General features: G+C 43.4%; 1 protein-coding gene across 8 annotated transcripts in view; it reads left to right on the plus strand.

Annotated features, from left to right (window-relative positions):
- OGDH (oxoglutarate dehydrogenase) overlaps positions 1-24,787 on the plus strand; it is a 282,477-nt gene that overhangs the window by 14,343 nt on the left and 243,347 nt on the right. The window contains exon 2 of one of the 8 annotated variants that reach the window (XM_029604206.1): positions 8,212-8,260. The exons of 6 other annotated variants lie outside the window; for them this stretch is intronic. The gene's annotated coding sequence lies outside the window, so the exon portion shown is untranslated. Of the gene's footprint in view, positions 1-8,211; positions 8,261-8,765; positions 8,790-24,787 lie in introns of those variants that run through there. One more of the 8 variants, XM_029604207.1, reaches the window with a different exon arrangement.

Genomic DNA, 24,787 nt, shown 5'->3' on the forward strand with positions numbered 1-24,787 from the left:
CGGGAAGCCAGTGAAGCTCTTTCAGTATGGGCGATATATGATCTCTTCTCCTGGCGCCTGTTAGTAGTCTGGCTGCTGAGTTTTGAACCATCTGCAACGGTTTGGAGTAGGATGAAGGAAGACCTAGCAATAGAGAATTGCAATAATCTAGTTTCGAGAAAATGATTGCTTGGATGATCGTTCTGAAGTCGTGAGCATGGAAGAGGGGTCTAATTCTTTTTAGTACCTGGAGTTTGAAGAAAACAGTCTTTGGTTGTTTTGTTGATGTGAGCCTTGAAGTTCAGCCGGTTGTCTATGATCACTCCTAAGTCTCTAACTTGTGTGGTGGGTAGGTTGGTAGGAAGATTATTGTTAGGAATGCTATTCTCAGGCGAGATGAGTAGGATTTCAGTCTTGGAGGAATTTAGGATGAGGTTTAGGTTGTTGAGTAGATGTTTGATTTTTTGATGGCAAGATTCCCAGTATTCAAGAGTTTTAGAGTATGTGTCCTTGATGGGGATGATAATTTGAATATCATCTGCGTATAGAAAATACTTTAGGTTGAGGTTGGTGAGAAGATGGCAAAGAGGAAGAAGGTAAATATTGAAGAGAGTTGGGGATAGTGATGAACCTTGTGGGACTCCTATGGTAGAGTCAAATCTTGAAGATTCCTTGTTTTGTAGTTTAACTTTGTAACCTCTGTTGTTGAGAGAGGTTTTGAACCATGATAGTACGGTGCCGCTGATTCCTATGGACGATAGTTGGTTTAGGAGGATGGCGTGATTGACCGTGTCGAATGCTGCGGATAGGTCTAACAGGATTAGTAGGAATGATTGACCTTTGTCGAGGCCCATTATGATATAGTCTGTCAGAGAGGTGAGGAGGGATTCTGTACCTCGGTTTTTACGGAATCCGTGTTGGGGAGCGCAGAGAATATTGTTGTCTTCGATGAAGTCTGATAGTTGAGTGTTCACTAGTTTTTCCATGATCTTAGCGATGAAAGGGAGATTAGCTATGGGACGGAAGTTGTTGGGGTCCTTCGGGTCAAGGTTAGGTTTCTTTAGGAGAGGAGTGATTGAAGCCATTTTAAGATCGTCTGGGAAGGTTCCTTGGGCGAGAGAGCAGTTGATGATGTCTGTCAATGATGAGGCTATGGTGTCTGGGATAGATAGAAGTAGTTTGGTGGGTATGTGGTCCGCAGGATGAGAAGTGGGTTTCATTTTTTTCATGATGGCTTGTATCTCAGAGGAGGAGACGGGTTCAAAGATGTTTAGGCTGATGTTTTTGTAGGGAGGGTGCTGATATGTTGGGAGGGTGGTGGAATTGGTAGGCAGTTGGGTTAAGAGATTGGTAATTTTGTTTTGAAAAAACAGAGCGAGTTCTTCGGCTTTGGATTGTGCTAGGTTATTGGGGATTTCTTGGGGAATGGTGTGAGTGAGGCTGGAGACATAAGCGAAGAGGGCTTTGGCGTCTAAGACCAGGTTGTGGATCTTAGAAGCGTAGTAATCTTTTTTTTGATTTAGAGGTGAGTGATTTGTAATGGTGTAGAGTGGCTTTGTATGAAGAGATGGTACTGTCACAAGGGGTTTTACGCCATATCGCTTCTTTCTTTCTTAAACTTTGTTTTAGTTTTCTAAGTTCATTGGTGAACCAAGGTTGTCTGTTGGAGGCATTAGTGTGAGATTTTTTAGAGATTGTCGGGCAGAGCTTGTTAGCTATGTTTTCTGTTATATTGTTCCAGGAGTGAATGGCAGAGTTTGGGTCGGTGAGGTCTAATAGAGGGAGCTGTGAATCCAGCTGGTTGTTGAGGTCTTCCGTGGTGCATCGTTTCCTGTAGTGGAAGGAGGGTGAAGGGATATTGGGAGAGATGGATTCTTTCAGTGCGAGAGATGTAGAAATGAGGGTGTGGTCTGACCATGGAACCTTCATACTCTTCAGAGTGGATGACGATGTAATGCCTTTGTTGATGAAGATCAGGTCCAGAGTGTGACCCGCTTTGTGAGTGGGTTTGTTGACCAGTTGTTGGAATCCCATTGCTGAGAGAGCTGTGAGGAGGGTTACACAGCTATTCGATGGTGAGGGATTGTCTATGTGCATATTGAAGTCTCCTAGGATGATTGCTGGAGAATCCAGGTTGAGGAGCGTAGTGGTGATTTCAAGGATGGGAGAGACATCAGATTCTAGCAGTCCCGGAGGGGCGTAGACAAGAAGGATTTGTAGATGTTGTGAAGTAAAGAAGCCGACTTCCAGTTTTGAGTTGGAGGTAAATGGTTGTTGGGTGAAGTTGAGGCTTTTTTTGGTAGCCAGAAGGAGTCCCCCTCCTCTTTTTTTCAGTCTAGGGAGTGAGAAGAAGTCGTAGGTCTGTGTAGGTAGCTGGTTTATTATAGCTGTATCTGAGGGCTTGAGCCATGTTTCCGTTACTGCGCAGATATCTGGATTGGCGTCGGTGAGATAGTCATTGAAAATTAGGGATTTTTTTGTTAGGGATTGTGCATTGAAGAGTGAGAAGAGAGTAAGGCCTAAGAGCTGGGTGAATGGTGCAATCAGAATAGGGGTGAGAGATTTTAGGTTGCTATGGAGGGCTTGTCTATAGGATGTTCTTTTAGGTATGATGCGATGTTGCAGGGTTGGGATTGGAAAAGCTGAAGACATTGTGATGGTTAGTTGGCTGGAGCAGAGGGTAGCTGGGCGGCAGGTGGGGGAGTGTGCCGAGGTTGATTGAAGATAGGTTGGTTAGCAGGAGCTCTGGATGGTTGATTGCTGGATGAGCACTATTTGGTTGAATGTAAAGAGAGTGCTGTCTGGGTGATTGTTGAATGAGCTCAGTAAGGTTGCTTGTTGAATGAGCTCAGTGAGGTTGCTTGTTGAATGAGCTCAGTAGGGTTGCTTGTTGAATGAGCTCAGTAGGGTTGCTTGTTGAATGAGCTCAGTAGGGTTGCTTGTTGAATGAGCTCAGTAGGGTTGCTTGTTGAATGAGCTCAGTAAGGTTGCTTGTTGAATGAGCTCAGTAAGGTTGCTTGTTGAATGAGCTCAGTAAGGTTGCTTGTTGAATGAGCTCAGTAGGGTTGCTTGTTGAATGAGGTTGCTTGAATGAGGTTGCTTGTTGAATGAGCTCAGTAAGGTTGCTTGTTGAATGAGCTCAGTAAGGTTGCTTGTTGAATGAGCTCAGTAAGGTTGCTTGTTGAATGAGCTCAGTAAGGTTGCTTGTTGAATGAGCTCAGTAAGGTTGCTTGTTGAATGAGCTCAGTAAGGTTGCTTGTTGAATGAGTCAGTAAGGTTGCTTGTTGAATGAGCTCAGTAGGGTTGCTTGTTGAATGAGGTTGCTTGAATGAGGTTGCTTGTTGAATGAGCTCAGTAAGGTTGCTCGTTGAATGAGCTCAGTAAGGTTGCTTGTTGAATGAGCTCAGTAAGGTTGCTTGTTGAATGAGCTCAGTAATGTTGCCTGTTGAATGAGCTCAGTGAGGTTGCCTGTTGAATGAGCTCAGTGAGGTTGCTTGTTGAATGAGCTCAGTGAGGTTGCCTGTTGAATGAGCTCAGTGAGGTTGCCTGTTGAATGAGCTCAGTGAGGTTGCCTGTTGAATGAGCTCAGTGAGGTTGCTTGTTGAATGAGCTCAGTGAGGTTGCTTGTTGAATGAGCTCAGTAAGGTTGCTTGTTGAATGAGCTCAGTAAGGTTGCTTGTTGAATGAGCTCAGTAAGGTTGCTTGTTGAATGAGCTCAGTAAGGTTGCTTGTTGAATGAGCTCAGTAAGGTTGCTTGTTGAATGAGTCAGTAAGGTTGCTTGTTGAATGGGGTTGCTTGTTGAATGAGGTTGCTTGAATGAGGTTGCTTGTTGAATGAGCTCAGTAAGGTTGCTTGTTGAATGAGCTCAGTGAGGTTGCTTGTTGAATGAGCTCAGTAAGGTTGCCTGTTGAAAGAGCTCAGTAAGGTTGCTTGTTGAATGAGCTCAGTAATGTTGCCTGTTGAATGAGCTCAGTGAGGTTGCTTGTTGAATGAGCTCAGTGAGGTTGCCTGTTGAATGAGCTCAGTGAGGTTGCTTGTTGAATGAGCTCAGTGAGGTTGCTTGTTGAATGAGCTCAGGGTGTTGAATGAGCTCAGGGTGTTGAATGAGCTCTGGGTGTTGAATGAGCTCTGGGTGTTGAATGAGCTCTGGGTGTTGACCAGGCCACTTAAAAGACTTAGGTAATTCTGTATCTTTTTGGTATGGATTCTCATAAGTTGCGGCACCTCCTTGTCATAACAGTCCATCTGCCCATATCCAACCTGGCCTTCACCAGGTTGGATATGGGCAGAATAGCTAGTCAAAGAAAGGGCTGGATTTGGTTAGTCAGCCATTGGCCAAACCTCTAAGCTTGTAGACAGTGGAATCCTTAATAGACAACCTGTTGGAGCCTCACTTGAGCATAGATACAAAAGGTAGTAGGTGGCATCCAATTCATCAGGCCATTGAGGAACTTAACAAAAGAGAAGGAGTTAGACTGGACAAGGACAATGGCCAGAGGAAATATAGGAAATGTCATACTGGGTCAGACCAAAGGTCCATCAAGCTCGCCATCCTGTCTCAGTCAGTGGTGAACCTAGGTTACATGTACCCAAGGGGGATCTCAAAGAAGAGGTTCAGTCCTTCTTGCTCATTACATAGCAGATAGTGGCTTCTGGATTTTTCCTCTAGAAACTTGTCTAGGCTCTTTTTAAACCCAGCTATGCTAACTACTTTCAGCAAATCCTATGGCAACAAATGCCACAGTTTTTGTGCATTCAATGGAAAAATACTTTCTTCACTTTGTTTTAATATTCTGTTTTATTAAATTTTCAAAATATAAGCAAAGAACACCTTTGTACAGAGACAGTATGAGAGATAAGACAATCTAGTCAGACAAACAAAAAGAAAAAAAAGCAATAGGAAATATATTCTCATTCAATAAGTCCATACATTACTCTTGGGGGAATTCTGTGCACAAAAACTTAAAATTCTGCAAACTGTATATTTGGTCAAAATAACACAATTTACATGACAGCCTTTAAGTAATAACTTTTTTCTGTATTAATTTAAAATGTAATTACTTAAAGATGAAGAATCACTGTAAGAGTGTCCCTTCCACTCACTCTCCCTACTCCCCTGGTCACTTTACCCTCTCAGGCCCCATTTCTTCCACCTGCCAGTATCTCTCCCCTCCACCTCTAGGCTCAACCCCTTCCACTCTATCGCCAGTCCCAGAGTTTGAGCCCATTCTCAGTACTGCCCCTCACACACAGGCTCTCTCACACACAGGCTCTCTCACACACACACATCCCCTCATACAGGGTCTCTCTCTCTTTTGCATACACACCCACACAAGCTCCCTTTCTCTCTCTCTCACACACACACACACACATCCTTCCTATGTCTCTCTTTCCGCACCCTTTCACACAGGCTGTCTCACAGATACGCAGTCCTTTCACACAGGCTAGCACCCTCACACACAAACTCACTCCTTCACAATCTCCTCATGTAGGCTCCCTCTCTCTGGCACCCACACTCAAGCATTCCTCCCCTCCATTCTCTCACTGGGGCCTTTTATCTTTGCTGCGAGCGGAGTACACTCGGCACTCAGTTTGCGGCACACAGGAGCCTTCCATCTTCGCCATGAACGGTGCGCTGGGGCCTTCATCTTCGCCATGAGCAGAGCGTGTCCTGCGGCACATGCGGGCCGTCATCTTTGCGCACTCCATTCACAGCATTCCGGGATCTCCTCTGCCATTTTCTGTGCAGAATTTGGCAATTCTGCAGTAGCACAGAATTCCCCCAGGACTAATACTTCAGAGGAGATAGTCAAAGATTGTAAGATTGAAATCTTTGTTATATCAAAAATACTATAACATATAAAAAAAAAATCAGACTAATCCATCAATGTTTTAGGTTGCTGAAGGAACATTCTCAGATCTAGTATCTAAGAAACCTTTGTAGCTGTGCTGGAGCAAAAAAAAATAGGTATATGTATTCAATTTAACCAAACATTTGCAAAGATATCATAGGGGAAAAGATTCTCCAGTAGCCTGGACCTCTTGTTTCTTAGTAAGAAAAACCTTCCTTCCTCCTTTCCTGTGTGGCCTTAGCTGGATCTAAATGTCCAAGGAGAGTTTCCACATTATCCTCTTCAGGAAACCTCACTCTTGTAGAATTGCTGCATTCACTGCTTGAACTTCTTGTATTTTTCCTTCCGCAATGTTTGACGTGTCCCAGAGTGTTCAGATAGGATACATTTGTGGTCTTGGGCTACACAATTTTAACCTCTAGGATACAGCCTCTACCTTATGTAAATACTCCATTACCAACTGCGATAGATTAACTATCAGGTCCCATAAGGCATCGAGAGCTACAACAGCTGGTTTAGATGATATCAAAAAAGCCAGAGGAGGGCAAAAATGTACCCTCTACTTGGGTTGAGAATGATGTTAATGGTTCCACAAGGACTGAGTTTACAGCAAGATAGTCTTCTCTGCTAAGAGTCTTGATAGTATTCATCCACAGGAAGGCAGAAGGAATGCTGGCAGCCCACTCTGTGCAGGTGCTACTGATGAGCTCATCACCATGCGCCCGAGCTACTGCAGCATCTTCGTGCGGAACCGATGGTGGATTTGTAACGATGTCTGGTGGACCGACACTTCCCCAGGAGAAAGCAGAACTCCTCTTTCTGCTATGCCAATGGGGCTCGAAGCCCGCAAAAGTGGAGCAGTCGACAAGAACTCTGGGATAGTTTGCTGGTCTGGGGAGAGTGGTGTCACGCAAGGGTACACTTTTACCCTTTTTCTTTTTGGAGGCATACCAGTAGAGGAAAAATGTAAAAAAAAAATGAGGAAATACACAGAGCAACAGGAAAATGTGTCTGCTTATGTTGCCATTTTGGCTCTCCGGAGTCCTCGTTTGTTTTAAATGTACTGTCTATTAGCTTTAAGAAGTGTCTCCTAATCCTAGTACTAATGGAAAGAATAGTGTTCCCTGTTTACCCATTCTACTCCACTCATGATTTTATAGACCTTTTTTTCATATCTTCTATCAGCTGCTCTTTTTCCAAGCTGAAAAGCCCTAACCTGTTTAGCCTTTCTTCATAATGGAGCCATTCCACCCCTTTATCATTTTGGTTGCACGTCTCTGTATTTTTTTTTCTAGTTCCTCTATCTTTTTTTTTGAGAGAAGATGACCAGAACTGCATACACTACTCAAGGTGCATTCACAACATGGATCAATACAGAGGTGTTAAATCTTCTGTTATATTTTCCATTCTTATCCTTATAATACCTAACATTGTTTGCTTTTTTTGACTGATGCACACAGAGCCAAGGATTTTAAAGTATTGTCCACCGAAACTCAAGATCTAACATTGTTCAACTATAGCTTGATTTATTTGTCCCTGTATGCATCACTTTGTACTTGTTCACATTAAATTTCATCTGCCATTTAGACATCCAGTCCTCCACTCTTGGAAGGTCTTCTTGCAATTTCTCATAGTTGGCTTGTGATTTACTCACTGAATAATTTTCTGTTGTCTGCCAATTCGATAACCTCACTCATCGCTGCCTTTTCCAGATTATTTATAGCATAGTAAAAAGCACTGGTCCCAATACAGATTTACCTTTCTCGGCTGAGAGCAATGACCATTCAGTCCAACTCTTTGTATCCTATTTTTTTTTTTTTTTAGCCAGTTATCACTCCACAATGACATTGCCTTTTGTCCTATGACTGTTTTTTTAAATATGCTGATGAGCCTCTCATGAGAGACACGGTCACAAGCTTTTTGAAAATCCAAAAAATGACAGGAGTGGCATCTTATTTATTGAAGCATGAGCTTTCAAGGACAGTGTCCATTTCATCATGCAGAAAATGATGTACAGGAGATGGGTGAAATATATAGATAAGAGAAGGCATTGGATTAGGAGGAACATGGTGTGGAGAAAGTGTTAATAGCATAGTAAAGCCTACTGACAATTGAGGTAATGTGAAAAGACAAAATGATCTGATAACAGTTAAGTTCATAGATAGTTGTGAGTCATGAAGCCATTGTCTCTGTTCAGATCTAGGGTGATAGTGTTAAGTTTTGAGTTCCAGTTCAGTTTCTGGCTGGAGTGTTTGAAGTTCTTAAGAGTATGGCAAACTTAAGGTCAGAATGTCCTCAAAAATTGAAATGTTCTCCTATTGGTTTCTGGGTGTTGCCATTTCTAATTTCAGACTTATGTCCATTTATTCTTTTCCTTAGATATTGACCTATTTGTCCTATGTAGATGGCAGAGGGATGCTGCTGACAGGTAATGGTGTATATTACATTAGAAGAAGAGCAGGTGAATGATTCCTGGATATTATAGTTGATGTTGTTGGGTCCTGTGATAGTGTTGTCTGGTTAATATGTGGATAGAGTTTGCATCTGGATTTATTTTATTTAATTTAAATCTTTTCTATACTGTCATTAAGGTGGATACCGTCACAACGGTTTACAGTAAGGCACAAAAAGTAGTGCTATTAAAATCTAACAGTTTACACAGGTGCCATAAGGTTCGGTAACATAGTTTTTAATCAATGTTAGTTGTTAAATGAGAGTGATCACTATCATGTACAGGTCAATTCTATAGCAGTTTTGAGTCTAGGACTCATTCTATAAATGTAACTTATCCTTTAGTGATGAATTCTATTAAAACATACACCCTTAGTGATTCCTGTTTGTGTGGGTGTTTTGTATCTTGCACTTCCCAGCAAGTCCCTGGATTCTATTCTCCCTTCTCTTTTTGGCAGGGTCTGGTTCCTGAGTTGGTATTATTATTGTACAACTTATGGTTGCTGGTGAGTATCCATTTAAGGTTGGGGGGCTGCCAGTAAGCCAGGAGTTTTTCCACCCATGGCCTGTGAGGATGGTGTAATTGTCTAGGATGGGTTCTAGATCCTTGATGACGTTTCAGTGGTTTCAAGTGGGAGTTATAGGTATTCTGTTTTCTTTTTTGAGATGATCATGTAATAGTGTTCCTGGATATTTGTTTGGCTCTGATTTATTTTCTTTACTTCATTGGATAGATACTCTAATTCCAAAAATGTCAATTGTAATTTCTCCAGATGGGAATCCCTCTCTGAGGGGTTAGAAAGGATGCAGTTGTACCATAAGGCTTGGCTGTAGACAATAGATGGGGTGGAGGGTGGTGGTAGTGGTGGAAGATGGAGGCATGTAAGTATCTGTGGCAGTCAGTGTGTGTTTGGTATTCTCCAAGGACAAGCAAGATGGTAGTCCTCACAGTAGGGTGACATCAGATGGATCCCCGATGTGGAAAACATGTCAAAATTTCTAGAATTTGACTAGGCGTACTGAGCATGTCCAGCATGCTCTACACCATGTGTCGACATGGGATCCCTCTCCATTCTCTCTCTTCGGAGCTGTAATCCTTGCGGTGTGAATGAGCTCACTTTGTCTGTTTTTGGCCTTGTGGAAAACTTTGTTTTTCTCTTTTTCTCATTCCATCACTGGGTCCCTCTCTGTGCCCTCCCATAGTGTCTCCTAGTCAGGGTTTTTGGTGATTTGGGTAAGTTTCCTTTTGTGGTCTATTCCCCCATGGCAGTGGTGCAATGGTGCCCATTGGTCATCGCTGCTCCTCCACCATCGTCTTCTATTGGTGCCTCTTTGTTTCATCCATCATGGCCATGTCTCGTTTTCGGCAGTGTCAGTGGTGCACGAGGGCCATGTCTATTACAGATCTGCATGAGATGTGTCTGCTGCATCCGGGGTTGCCGCTTATGCACCCAGATGACCCCGAAGGAATGTAGACTTCGCCTTGACAAGATTGAACAGCTCTCTGGGTCGAAGAAGGCCAAGCCATCTGCATCGAAGGACCAAGATGCTGCACCGATGGAAACGGGCATCGGCAGGACTGTTGGTTCCATTAATGTCTGTGGACGGGACTCCAGAGACAGACCATTGTCTATCTCCTCTAGGCCGAGGACGTCTGGTTCTTAGTCTTCAGCCACGGCCAAGGACCGGACAGAGTATCGAGGGAAGCCAAAGAAGCATTAGCACTGGGCATGGGGATGCATTGGCTTTTGCCGCAATACCCCTGAAGTGACCCCACCACGAGAGGTGCCAATCCTTCATCAGTGCTGGGGGTCTGCGATGGTCGCCACCAGACACCAATCCACTTTGAGGGTCCGAAAAAGATCTGGCTAACTGTCCTTCCTCCCAGTCAATCTGGTATTGGCAGCATTCAAGGAAGAACTAGTGTCAAGTCCAGCTAGCGGTGGACCGGGTACTGCAGGGTTTCAGTCCTGTAGCACCGGACCCAGTGCTGCCTGTCTTCGTACCATATCTGCAGAAGCTCATCATGCTTATCGGTGCATTACCGACCCAGCTGGCATCGGTTCCTGAGAAAGCATAAGTGCCTGGCAAGGCACCAATGCTTCCCCCTACTGATATGGGGTTGTCGCTGGTCCTCCTCCGAGGAAGCTCCGCCAAAGCTGGTGGAGATGCCGAGGTCTGCCATCCCCTGTCTAGTTCTACCAGTGCCTGCATCTCTGGATGTAGGCCAAGCACCTAGGGACCGATCCCCTGTCACCTACAGTGAGGATGAGGAACTCTGTGATCCCTGGGGGGATGATGTTTGAGTCCTCTTCAGGCTCTGAGGGCCTCCCTTCAAACCCTTCTTTTCCAAAGGAGCGAAAGAAGTCTCCACCTGAGGACCTTCACAGGGTTCATGAGGGTGATGGCCGAAGACATCCCATTTCAGTTATTGTTGGAGGATGCCAGATACAAAATGCTTGATCATCCAGTTTGTGGCGCTTCCTAAGGAGATCGTGGCAGTCACTACACATGTGATCCTTAAGGAGTTGCTGCTGAGGATATGGGAACACCTTCTCATAGTGCCTCCTATCAACAAGAAGGCTGACACGGTTAACCTTATCCAGCAGGCTGCTGGATTCGATAAGTGTCAGCTGCCCCACTAATTGGTGGTCGTTGAATCCGCTCTCAAGAGGGCCAAGCGCTCTTGGACTCATTCCTCTGTGCCCCCAGGGAAGGACCATACGATGGATGCTCTTGGGAGGAAGGTGTTCCAAGGCGCCATGCTTATGGCCCGCATTGCTGTCTACCAGCTCTACATGAGCCAGTACTTGCGGGACATCTGGAAGCAGGCGCAGGAGGTGGCTGAGCAGTTGCCTCAACTGCAGCAGGGCACCCTCACATCACTGGTACATAAGGGATTGGAATGCGGAAAAAACCGAGGTCCGTGTGACCTATGATGTCTTTGAGATGGCATCAAGAGTCTCTGCAGTGGGAATCGGCACCTGCAGAATGGCATGGCTGTGGGCTTCGAATCTCCGACCAGAGATACAGGAACTACTCGCTGATATTCTGTGTGCGAGAGAGAATCTCTTTGGAGATAAAGTGAGGGATGCTGTGGCCCAACTTCAGGACCACCATGAAACTCTCCGCCAGCCATCAGGGCTCCCGTGACCTTAAAAGGTATGTCATCAAGCAAGGAGATACGGAATCATACCTCCTGTGTCAGAAAGCAGTCCAGATATGGTTGTGGGCCCAGTCCCATGTGATGATGCTCAGGGCCATGTACCTGGCTGGTATGGTGAATGTGGTAGTGGACAGGTTGAGTTGAGCCTTCAGACCCCAAGTGTGGTCTCTGGACCAGGAGGTGGCGAATTGTATATTCCGTCTTTGGGGGAGCCCGCATAGATCTGTACGCATCTCCTGGCAACAGGAAGGTGCATCTGTTCTGCTCTGCTCCCTGTATAAGTTAGGTGGCAAACCAGCCTCAGATGCCCTAGCCCATCTTTGGTGCAAGTTTCTTTTGAATGAATATCCTCTGATTCCCTTAGTGGTGAAAGCTCTGCAGCTTTGTGAGGACAGAGGGTCTATGATTCTCATAGCCCCTCATTGACCGAGACAAGTCTGATTTCACTGCTATGGGATTTGTTCATCTGGAGACCGATGAGTCTCTGGGGACTTCGCCAAATCTATCACGCAAGACCAAGTCAGGCTATGGCATCCTAACCTCCAGACCCTGTCACTCACAGCCTGAATGTTGGGAGATTAATTCTGCAGTCGCTTGATCTTTCAGAGGACGTCTCTGGTCTTGTTGGCTTCTAGAAAGCCTTCCACTAGAAAGTCATACAGACTGAAGTGGAGGAGGTTTTCCATGTGATGTGAGCAGAAAGCAAAAGATCCTTTCTCCTGTCCCACACACAAACTGACTACTTCCTACACCTATCTAAGGCTGGCATAAAGAACAACTCAGAATTCATCTCCGTGTAATTGGCTCATACCACCAAGGTGTAGATGGTTCGCCCATCTCTGAACAGCATATAGTTGTACGTTTCATGCAAAGCCTTCTTCAAATGAAGCCTCACCTTAGGCCTCCCACTGTGTCTTGGGACCTCAACGTGGTGTTACCTCTGCTGATGAAAGCTTCTTTTGAGCTGCTGCATTCCTGTGATCTGAAGCACCTGACCTGGAAGGTCATATGTTTGGTGGCGGTTACTTCAGCATGCATGGTCAGCGATCTCCAGGTCTGAGTGACTTATCCACCTTTAAACTAATTTTTATCATGCCAGGGTAGTCTTGCGTACACATTCTAAGTTCCTGAATAAGGTGGTGACTGATTTCCATCTTAACCAGTCAATTGTCCTAATATTTTTCCCAGGCCCCATTCTCTCCAAGGCGAACGAGCACTGCCAGTTTGGATTGCAAGCGAGCCTTATCCTTCTATTTAGAGTGGACAGAAGCTCATAGACGGTCCACCCAACTTTTTATTTCTTTTGACAAGAATAGGTTGGGCATTGCCAAACAGACACTATCCAATTAGCTAGCAGATTGCATCTTGGGGGTCATATCAAGGCTCATTCTGTCAGAGCTATGGCAGCGTCAGTGGCCCACTTGTGAGCAGTTTCTGTGGAGGACATCTGCAAAGCTGTGACATGGAGTTCTCTCCACTCATTCACATCTCATTACTATCTGGATAGGGATTTATTTATTTTTAACTTTTCTATACTGACGTTCCTGTAAGCATACAAATCACATCTGTTTACAATATAACTGCAAAATTCGCTCAGAGGCGATACAGAGAACAGGGGAGGCAATTAACAGGGGAACGCTGAAAAAACCCCCCAAAACAGTGGGGTCAAAACACTACAGTGGAACGGGTCAAAACAAAACATAACATATCATAACCTAACAAGTCATCTTAAAACAAATAAGGTCACTGAGAAACATAACATGAGAGGTACAGGAGAGGGATGGCAGACGTGACAGTAGGTTCGGCCAGTCTGTCCTTCGTAACCTATTTGAGGTTTAGAACCCAACTCTTCTGCCTAGGGCCACTTGTTTGGCTTCAGGCTGTCTCTCCCTCTGTTACCAACAGCACCGGTGTTGAGCCTATTGACACCGGGTTGGGTGTCTGGTCACCTTTTGTGTTGGGGAGCAGCCTGTAGCTAGGGATTCACCCATGTGTGAGGACTACCATCCTGCTTATCCTCGGAGAAAGCAGAGTTGCTTACCTGTTACAGTTGTTCTCAAAGGACAGCTGGATGTTAGTCCTTATGAAACCTGCCTGCAACTCTCTGGAGTTTGGTTTCTCCTATTTTTTTTATTTTAATCATAATTCTGTTACAAGACAGGAGGAGGACCCTGCATGGTTCTCAACCTTTTTTCGGCCGGGACACATCTGACAGATGGTTCTCACATGTGTGACACACTGAACATGGCAAAATGTAAATATATATTCTACATCCTCAGGAACCCCCCCCCCCCCCCCACAACAATGGGTGCAGAGCAGAACTAGGACATTACCTGTACAACTCGCCATACAAAAAAAGATATTTTGGTTCTGATGACATCTCAGTAAAAGCAAAATAAACTCTCTTTTCTGGCAGGCACAATGCCCTTCCTTATGAAAAGACAGTAATTTACCACTACAAATATTTAACCAGGCCCTAAACACTAATACACCTCCTATTAGGAAAACAGAGCAAGCCAAGCTGCTATAGATACTAGATACCCACTCAGAAATAATTGTAAAACTCTACTAATAAATGTTGCCCAGTCACTCAAACACAGTCTGTCTCACACAGACCAGTAACCTCCCTAACTGGTCTCTCTATCCCTCCCACACACACCAGTCATCTTGCTGACCAGTCTGTCTCTCTCTCACAGAGACACATCACCTCTGACCAGTCTCTCTCTCAATCACACAAATGCTCTTGCGCCCATTCTACCACACACACTCACATGGAGCCTCTTATCGTTTGGCCCAATAAGCCTGGCCTCCGCTTATCAGCCGCCGCTGGCCTGGCCTCCGGCAGCGCGCAGCGTCTCTCCACTCTTCCGCCCTGCCCCTGGGGAGAAGGGAAACACAAGTGGGGCAGTGGGACACCGGGAGCCACGACACACCTGCCGGTGCTTGGCGACAAACTGGTTGAGAATAGCTGGTGCTGGGCATGATCAGTGTGCCTAGTCAAAGTTCTAGAAACTTGGTGAGGGCTAACATCATGCTGTCCTCAGAACACCTGTTTCTGGTAAGCAATTCTATTTAATGTGGTTCTTATGTGTCCTTCATATACTTGGACAGCCGTGTCCAGAAAGTTGACTTACTGAGTGGATTGTTCTAGTCACTCAGCAGTGCATGGTTTGGAGAAATATATCATTGAAGGATACTAATGAAACAGAGTTAGGGCATCCCAACAGAGAGGTTCCATTAAAAGCAAACATAGTCCATATGCCTATATGTAAAAAATCACCAAAACTAATGATTTCCGAATTATCCCAAACAACTGAAAAGCAGTTTGTTAAAACAAACAAAAAACACCCTTTGAAATGTCTGTATGCCAATGCCAGAAGTCTAAGAAATAAGATGGGAGAGTTAGGGGCGGATTTTCATACTCCGCGTAGGCCTACTTTTGTTTGCGCTCCAGGCGCAAACAAAAGTACACTGGATTTTAGTAGATACGCGCGGAGCCGCGCGTATCTGCTAAAAACCTGGATCGGCGCGCGCAAGGCTATCTATTTTGTATAGCCGGTGCGCGCCGAGCCGCGCAGCCTACCCCCGTTCCCTCCCCTCACCTTCCCCCCCCTTACCTTTGTTGGGGGATTTACGCCTCCCAGAGGGAGGCGTAAATCCCCGCGCGTGAGCGGGCCTCCTGTGCGCCGGGACGCGACCTGGGGGCGGGTCCGGAGGGCGTGGCCACGCCCCCGGGCCGCCCCGGGCCGTAGCCATGCCCCCGGGAACGCTCCCGACACGCCCCAAAAACGCCGCGTGGTTCGGGCCCGCCCCGACACGCCCCCTCCGAAAACCCCGGGACTTACGCGAGTCCCGGGGCTCTGCGCGCGCCGGTAGGCCTATGTAAAATAGGCCTACCGGCGCGCGGGCCCTGCTCGCCTAAATCCGCCCAAAACCGGGCGGATTTAGGCGATTTAGGCGAGCAGGGCTCTGAAAATCCGCCCCTTAGTGTATAGCAGCAAATGATGAGATTGACATAATTGGTATCACAGAAACTTGGTGGAAGGAGGATAACCAATGGGACAGTGCTATATCAGGGTACAAATTATATCTCAATGATAGGGAGGATCAACTTGGTGGGAGTGTGGCACTTTATGTCCGGGAGGGTATAGAGTCCAACAGGATAAAGATCATACAAGAGACTAAATGCTCAGTAGAATCTATATGGGTAGAAATCCCATGTGTTGGGTAAGAGTATAGTGATAGGAGTATACTACCGTCCACCTGGACAAAATGGTCAGACAGATGATGAAATGCTAAGAGAAATCAGGAAAGCAAACCAATTTGGCAGTGCAATAATAATGGGAGATTTCAATTTCCCCAATATTGACTGGGTAAATGTAACATCAGGACTTGCTAGAGACACAAAGTTCCTGGATGTAATAAATGATTGCTTCATGGAGCAATTGGTTCAGGAACCAACAAGAGAGAGAGCTATCTTAGATTTAATTCTTAATGGAACGCAGGATTTGGTGAGAGAGGTAACGATGGTGGGGCCACTTGGCAACAGTGATCATAACATGATCAAATTTAAACTAATAACTGGAAGGGGGACAATAAGTAAATCTGCAGCTCTAACACTAAACTTTCAAAAGGGAAACTTTTTGATAAAATAAGGAAAATAGAAAAAAAACTGAAAGGTGCAGCTGCAAAGGTTAAAAGTGTTCAACAGGCTTGGACATTGTTTAAAAATACAATCCTAGAGATGCAGTCCATATATATTCCACGCATTAAGAAAGGTGGAAGGAAGGCAAAACGATTACCGTCATGGTTAAAAGGTGAGGTGAAAGAGGCTATTTTAGCCAAAAAAAACATCCTTCAAAAATTGGAAGAAGGATCCATCAGAAGAAAATAGGATAAAACATAAGCATTGTCAAGGTAAGTGTAAAACATTGATAAGACAGGTGAAGAGAGAATTTGAAATGAAGTTGGCCATAAAGGCAAAAACTCATAATAAAAACATTTTAACATATATCCAAAGCAAGAAACCTGTGAGGGAGTCGGTTGGACCATTAGATGACCGAGGGGTTAAAGGGGCTCTTAGGGAAGATAAGGCTATTGCAGAAAAACGAAATGAATTCTTTGCTTCCGTGTTTACAAATGAGGATGTTGGGGAGATACCATTTCCGGAGATGGTTTTCAGGGGTGATGAGTCAGTCAAACTGAACGAAATCACTGTGAACCTGGAAGATGTAGTAGGCCAGATTGACAAACTAAAGAGTAGCAAATCACCTGGACCGGTTGGTATGCATCCTAGGATACTGAAGGAACTAAAAAATGAAATTTCTGATCTATTAGTTAAAATCTGTAACCTATCATTATTTATTTTTATTTATTTATTTTTGGTTTTTATATACCGGAAGTTCTGTATACAATACATATCACTCCGGTTCACATTTAACAGAAATAACTATCGCCAGGGAGGCGGTTTACATGGAACATGATTAAAATCCATGATTAAAATTCCATGATTAAAATCATCCATTGTACCTAAGGCTGGAGGATGGCCAATGTAACCCCAAAATTTAAAAAAGGCTCCAGGGACGATCCGGGTAACTATAGACCAGTGAGCACTAACTTCAGTGCCGGGAAAAATAGTGGAAACTATTCTCAAGATCAAAATCGTAGAGCATATAGAAAGACATGATTTAATGGAACACAGTCAACACGGATTTACCCAAGGGAAGTCTTGCCTAACAAATCTGCTTCATGTTTTTGGAGAGGTTAATAAACGTGGATAAAGGTGAACCGGTAGATATAATGTATTTGGATTTTCAGAAGGCATTTGACAAAGTCCCTCATGAGAGGCTTCTAAGGAAACTAAAAAGTCATTGGATAGGAGGCGATGTCCTCTTGTGGATTACAAACTGGTTAAAAGACAAGAAACAGAGTAGGATTAAATGGTCAATTTACACAATGTTGGGTTCCATATTAAGTGCTACAACCCAAGAAAGAGATCTAGGCACCATAGTGGATAACACATTGAAATCGTCTGTTCAGTGTGCTGCGGTAGTCAAAAAAGCAAACAGAATGTTGGGAATTATTAGAAAGGGAATGGTGAATAAAACAGAAAATGTCATAATGCCTCTGTATCGCTCTGTGGTGAGACCGCACCTTGAATACTGTGTACAATTCTGGTCACCGCATCTCAAAAAAATATAATTGCGATGGAGAAGGTACAGAGAAGGGCTACCAAAATAAGAGGAATGGAACAGCTTCCCTATGAGGAAAGGCTGAAGAGGTTAGGACTTTTCAGACTGGAGAAGAGATGGCTAAGGGGGGATATGATAGAGATGTTTAAAATCATGAGAGGTCTAGAACAGGTAGATGTGAATCGGTTATTTACTCTTTCGGATAATAGAAAGACTAGGGGGCTGTCCATGAAGTTAGCATGGGGCACATTTAAAACTAATCGGAGAAAGTTCTTTTTTACTCAACGCACAATTAAATTCTGGAATTTGTTGCCAGAGGATGTGGTCAGTGCAATTAATATAGCTGTGTTTAAAAAAGGATTGGATAAGTTCTTGGAGGAGAAGTTCATTACCTGCTATTAAGTTCACTTAGAGAATAGTCACTCCCATTAGCAATGGTAACCTGGAATAGACTTAGTTTTTGGGTACTTGCCAGGTTCTTATGGCCTGAATTGGCCACTGTTGGAAACGGGATGCTGGGCTTGATGGACCCTTGGTCTGACCCAGTATGTCATTTTCTTATGTTCTCAGTGGAAAAGGGTAAACAGTGGAGTGCCTCAGGGATTTTACTTGGACCGGTGTTTTTCAATATATATATAAATGATCTGGAAAGGAATACAAGGAGTGAGGTTATCAAATTTGCAGATGATACAAAATTATTCAGAGTAGTTAAATCACAAGCAGACTGTGATACATTACAGGAGGACCTTGCAAGACTGGAAGATTGGGCATCCAAATGGCAGATGAAATTTAACGTGGACAAGTGCAAGGTGTTGCATATAGGGAAAAATAACCCTTGCTGTAGTTACACGATGTTAGGTTCTATATTAGGAGCTACCACCCAGGAAAAAGATCTAGGCATTATAGTGGATAATACTTTAAAATCATCGGCTCAGTGTGCTGCAGCAGTCAAAAAAGCAAACAGAATGTTAGGAATTATTAGGAAGGGAATGGTTAATAAAACAGAAAATGTCATAATGCCTCTATATCGCTCCATGGTGAGACCACACCTTGAATACTGTGTACAATTCTGGTCACCGCATCTCAAAAAAATATAATTGCGATGGAGAAGGTACAGAGAAGAGCAACCAAAATGATAAAGGAGATGGAACAGCTCCCCTATGAGGAAAGGCTGAAGAGGTTAAGGCTGTTCAGCTTGGCGAAGAGACGGCTGAGGGGGGATATGATAGAAGTCTTTGAGGTCTTGAACGAGTAGATGTGACTCGGTTATTTACACTTTTGAATAATAGAAGGACTAGCGGGCATTCCATGAAGTTAGCAAGTAGCATATTTAAGACTAATCGGAGAAAATTCTTTTTCACTCAACGCACAATAAAGCTCTGGGATTTGTTGCCAGAGGATGTGGTTAGTGCAGTTGGTGTAGTTTCAAAAAAGATTTGGATAAGTTCTTGGAGGAGAAGTCCATTAACGGCTATTAATCAAGTTTACTTAGGGAATAGCTAATGCTATTTGCATCAGTAGCATGGGATCTTCTTAGTGTTTGGATAATTGTCAGGTTCTTGTGGCCTGGTTTGGCCTCTGTTGGAAACAGGATGCTGGGCTTGATGGACCCTTGGTCTGACCCAGCATGGCATGTTCTTATGGGGTGGAGTTTGAATTATTCGTATAATTCTGTAAGGGTTTCTAGTCCATGTGTAGGCTGTTACCAGAACAGTGCTGAAAGTTCTCCAGAATCATCATTCTTTTCGTCATAGCTCCAAGGTGTCTCAGACAGATTTGGTTTGCATTTCTAGTTCAGTTCTCCAGCAGTCCTCCCATACATTTGGGGATTCAAGACAAAGGAACACTTTTTTTTATTATCCCAACCTTCCAGCCCTCAATCTAACAGCTAGGATGTTGAGCATTCGATAATTGCGAATCTCGATTTACCAACACACACAGTAGGCATTCTAATCTTCTCCAGAAAACAGTCAACTAGCAGGAATTATACTTTCAAATGGAATAGATATTCCAAGTAGTGCCAACAGACCCAACCTAAATATTCACTGAAGTACCTTCTCTATCATTCTGATTCAGATCTCACCACATCTTCAATGCGAGTGCATCTCAGCACCATAGCAGCATACCATGCTCTAGTGCAGTGGTTCTCAACCCTTTTCCCATTGTGACACACCTAACAGGCCACGCTCACATGTGTGACACTGCTCATCACAATTCATGGCAGAAATAAAAAATAAAGGCCCAGTATTATTTTTATTGTTAAGAATGACACAAGGGAAAGATATATATGTATTCTGTCTGAACAGAAATTGCATAAATAGTAAACAGTCCATACCAAAACAGCACCAATTTCCAGCACTTAAACAGTAACCACCTTACCTAAGAAAAGGCAACACTGAAAATATTACACCAGGCTTGAAGACACCAATACATCTCCTATTAGGAAAACGGACCAAGTCAGGCTGTTAAAGAGCCCTTCACAGAAACTACACGCCAGCAGAAAACCTCACCTGAATCACATGTGCTGACCCTCACCTAACACAGAATAAAGAGACCAAAACGCATAACTAGAAGCATGCAGACAAAAACTGAATTGGAAACTGCAACAAGCCAGAGTATTTGTATGCAGTGTGATAAAGGAAGAAAAGAAACATCACCAGTCCTTATGAAACCAAGAAATATAAAAGCAATAGCAGTAAAAACCATAGTAACAAAAAAGAACAGATTATTTTAAAATAGCCGATGAATGGGATATCCAATAATTAAAAACTCATATCAAAAATGTCTAGATACCAATAAAATATTTCAAAATAGCAGACACAAAAATCCAGTAATGAAAAATAAGGGTACAAAAAATGTTTGCTCTGCATACCTGTAGTTTGATATCCAGGTGCCCTGAGATTGTTTTGAATTCATAGGAGGAGGGATGGTTTGCTTGCAACTTTCTTCTTGCTCGCTCACATGTACACATGCCTTTTCTCTCTCTCTTTTATATGGGCTCTTACACATGCTGTCTATCAATTACACACATACATGCTGTCTTTTTCTCTCATACACTCTCTCATTCACATGCTTACAAACATGCTCTCTTGCTCTCATATACACACAGGCTCTCAATCACATACTCGCATGCTCTCTCAACTAAAACAGCTCTCAGACACACATTCATATTCTCTCTCTCTCCCCCCCCCACCCCCCCACACAGGATCACATAATTTTTCACACACAAACAGGTTTTCAGTCGCAAACTTTCATTCATGCTCTCACACACAAGCTTTTTAACATATACAGGCCTCAATTATTCACAGACATGCTTGCTCATTCACTCACTCCCCCCCCCCCCCCCGAACTAGCAGCAGCAGCAACCTCCTTCGTTTTCAGCCCTCGCGGAGAAAGGAGTCCCATTGACCATGGGGATTGACATTCTTCCTCATTTTACTCCGAGCCGCGCTGCACATTCTTCAGGCCACGCCTCTCTTTCCTTCGGGCCGATGCCGAGCGCACTAGCAAGGTCTCTTCTTCCCGCACGCACCTGCTGCTCACCTCTTCCGGGCCGCTGGGGGCGGGAAGAAGAGAGCATGCCGGTGCCGCTGACTCTAGCTGTCCTGCTGCGTTCCGCCCGGGCTATCAACATTTTAAGCCTGGGCAGAGCACCTATTTCGCTTGGGTAGGAGGAGCAGCTGGGTCAGCGGGGGACCGGGAAGTGGAGCGACACACCTTTGTGTTCTTGGCGACACACCGGTTGAGAACCACTGCTCTAGTGGATAGTAAGCCAATCTTTACTTATCCATTAGTATCTATTCTCATGAAAAGAGTGGCATGTCAGACTTCTGATGCAGAATCCACCTGTGCCATGGGACTTCAATGTCCTTTCTCAGCTCATGAAGCCTTTCTTTTAATCTTTTTGGAGTCAACTTTGCTTAAAGTTCTTGACATGGAAAGTATTGTTCCTCATGGCCACATCAGTCAGAAGATTCAGCAAATTTCAAGCTCTCATTCACTGTTCTCTGTACATGCAATTTTTCTATAACATGATGGTACTCCATACTCATCCAAAGTTTCTGCTGAAGGTCATCTTGGCTTTTCATATCAATCAATCCATGGTGTTACCTACCTTCTTTCCAAGACCTCTTGCTCAAGGAGGGGAGAAAACCCTTCATATCTTGGACTCCAAAAGAGCCTTAGCTTATTACCGGTGAGACTCTGCCGCATCGCAAGTCGTCTTAACTGTGTGTATCCTGTGATCCTAACAGACTGGATGTATCATTTGCCAAACATATGTTGTCCAACTGGGCAGTAGAATGCATTAAACACTGCTACGCCTTGGCAGGTATGGAGATCAAAGACTCTGTCAAAGCTCATCAGCTAAGGGCTATGACATTCTCAGTCACTCATCTGCAAAAAGTACCTCTAGATATCTGCAAAGCTGCAACTTGGTTGTCAATTCACGTCTTTATGTCCTATTGTCTCCACAACCTCTCAAGGACTAACAGCAAATTTGGATAAGCATTTTGCAAAAACTTTTCTCATGTTAGTCTACTCTCCACTGGAATTTGGTTTGCTTATTCAGTAAACACTCCACTGCGACCCTTAGCTTGGGACGCCCTACACGTACTGGCTAATTCAGCCTCTTTTTTTTATTAACAGAAAAAACAAGTTTGCTTAACATGAATGGTGTTTTCTGTAGATAGCTGGATGAACTAGCTATGGAGTTCCTGCCCAACTTCCTGGAGAGTTGACTGCATAATTAGATTTGTCTGACATAGACTGAGGAGGCTCAGAGGCCTCCTGCACATGCTTAGTAGAACTCAAAATTCTACTAGCTTGGAGAAAAAAATCCATTGTAGCCGGATGATGTCGCCCACGTATAATGGCTAATTCTTCCTATTATCTACAGAAAACATCTTTTATGATAAGCAAACTTGCTTTCTTCTCTTAACTTGGCTCAGCTACTGTAGTGAAAGTCCTTGAGCCAGGGCCCACAAATTGTTGCTTCCTCGAGAACCTAGCTAACATGAACCTTAAGTCACACCTTGAGTAATGGTGAATGCTGCAAAAGGCAGTGTTCAACACCTACAACTGGCCTTGGTAAGCAGAAACCTGACCCAGGAATCAAACACGGTCTTTTATATGGCAGCACTGGGCTGGCCCACTACATGAGCTTTTGAGGCCACACAAGTACTTTTTTCAGTGGCTTTCTGAGGGAAAAAAACCCATTGTATATGTCATATTCAGATGATTTTTATGAGAGTCCAATAAAAAGTCTAACTGCCTATAGAGAATCCAGGGTTCTCTGCAATTTATTTATTTATTTATTTATTTATTGTTTTTGTTATACCGAGTTTCATGATAGGCATCACATCAACCCGGTTTACAAATAACAAGGAGTGTAAAGCATAACGTAACGTAAAAAACAATATTTTCAATAAGAACCTTGAACTTTAAATACAGTGAATCAGAAAAAGGGAGAGGGAAAGTTACAAAAAACAAGGAAAATAAACTTGGGATGGAAGGGGAGAAATTGAACAGCACAATATTTACATTTCAGCCTATTGATACATTAGAATAGCAAGTGAAAAAATAAGACTATGAAACGGTACATAGGTAATCAAATGAATAAATATGACAGTTGTGAATGGTAATAGTATGATAAATATTCAGCAGGAATTAGTGAGAGAGGGTTTGAGGTTGGTTGATTCGTGTTTACATTCCATTATTGCATACGAGTTAGTGCTAGTGAGAGGAGGTTTTATTCAAGGCTTGGAAATGCTTTTTTGAAAAGCCAAGTTTTTAGTCTTGGCAATCAGTGTAGCTATTAGATTTCAATGCTGTGCTTTACAACAATGAGTGATTTTATCGGGGAAAGCATCTGTTTTTACCTGTTCGGTCATCCATTAAATTATAACACTAATCTTTTAGGATTTTTGTTTCCATAGTTATTTCTTATACCTTCTTACCATGACTGAGAATATTTAAGATAAACATGCAGTAAATGTCACAGGAAAGCCAATTGCAAAATGAGTGTCAGCTCTTCCCTTTTTTTTTTTTTATTTATACATGTGATATTTCTCAGCACCATACATTATTCTTAAAGCACCTGATATTTTATTTTATATTCTACTTTTTGTCACTTAAAAGTGTTTCTCTATCTCCAGAGGGCTCACAGTCTGTTTGTACCTGAGGCAATGGAGGATAAAGTGATTTTGCTCAAGATCACAAGGAGCGACACAGTGGGATTTGAACCCTTGTTTTCCCGATTTATAGTCTGCTGCTCCAACCACTAGGCTATTCTTCCAGTGGAGTCTAGGGTTGGGTGGCTTCATTTTTAAGGTTTGCCTGCTACACTTGGTAGAGTGTACTTTGGTTTCTTGTATTTCTTTTTCCATCGTAGTGTCATTTTTAAGAATTTTTTTTTTCCGTTAACCTATGAAAATATATTCATTTAAGTCATGAATGTTAGATACTGTAACCTCCTATCATTTTGATCCCTAACCTTTACTTACTCATGATTCCCCTCCAAATTGATCATCACAATGACTGAAATTGGGACTAGTAATGAGTTTCTGGATAATACCCCAAAAGATTAACTTTTGTTCCTTTTTCTAAATGGAAGAGCATGGAACTGGGAGTAAATTTGTGGGTTATATTCTCAGTTTTACCACCGACTAAGAGTCTCTGGACCAGGCTTACTACCGCTGTATTTTCTTTTAAAACCGCTCTATTTTCTTTTAAAATCACTAAACACGTGCTTAGCATTTGTCATATGAGGTTTCTTGATGTGCTCTACAGGTCGAAGGAGGAATGTCTCATTCTTTACAACAAACAATGTAGTGCAGAAGAGTCAATATACTCCCTGAGGGGAGGCAACAGCAAAAAATTGTGTGCCACTATTAGGTATTTGGAAATCTTAACAATTTTTGATGAATGAACAGACTGATTTCTAAGCCTTTAGACACTGTTCACAAAAAAGGTACTATAGGTGTCAGTGTATTTCTTCTCTGCTGCTCTTTTTAACATATATATCAGATTTAATGTCCAGACCCTGATGCAGGCATTAGCTGAAACATGTACATGTTGGGCTGCTTGTAATATTGCTTTTATTATGATTGTGTATATTATGTTTTTCATAAATAGAGGTTTTATTCAT

The sequence above is a fragment of the Rhinatrema bivittatum genome, chromosome 5 (assembly GCF_901001135.1).
Source record: "Rhinatrema bivittatum chromosome 5, aRhiBiv1.1, whole genome shotgun sequence".
In the NCBI taxonomy this organism is placed as follows: Eukaryota; Metazoa; Chordata; class Amphibia; order Gymnophiona; family Rhinatrematidae; genus Rhinatrema; species Rhinatrema bivittatum.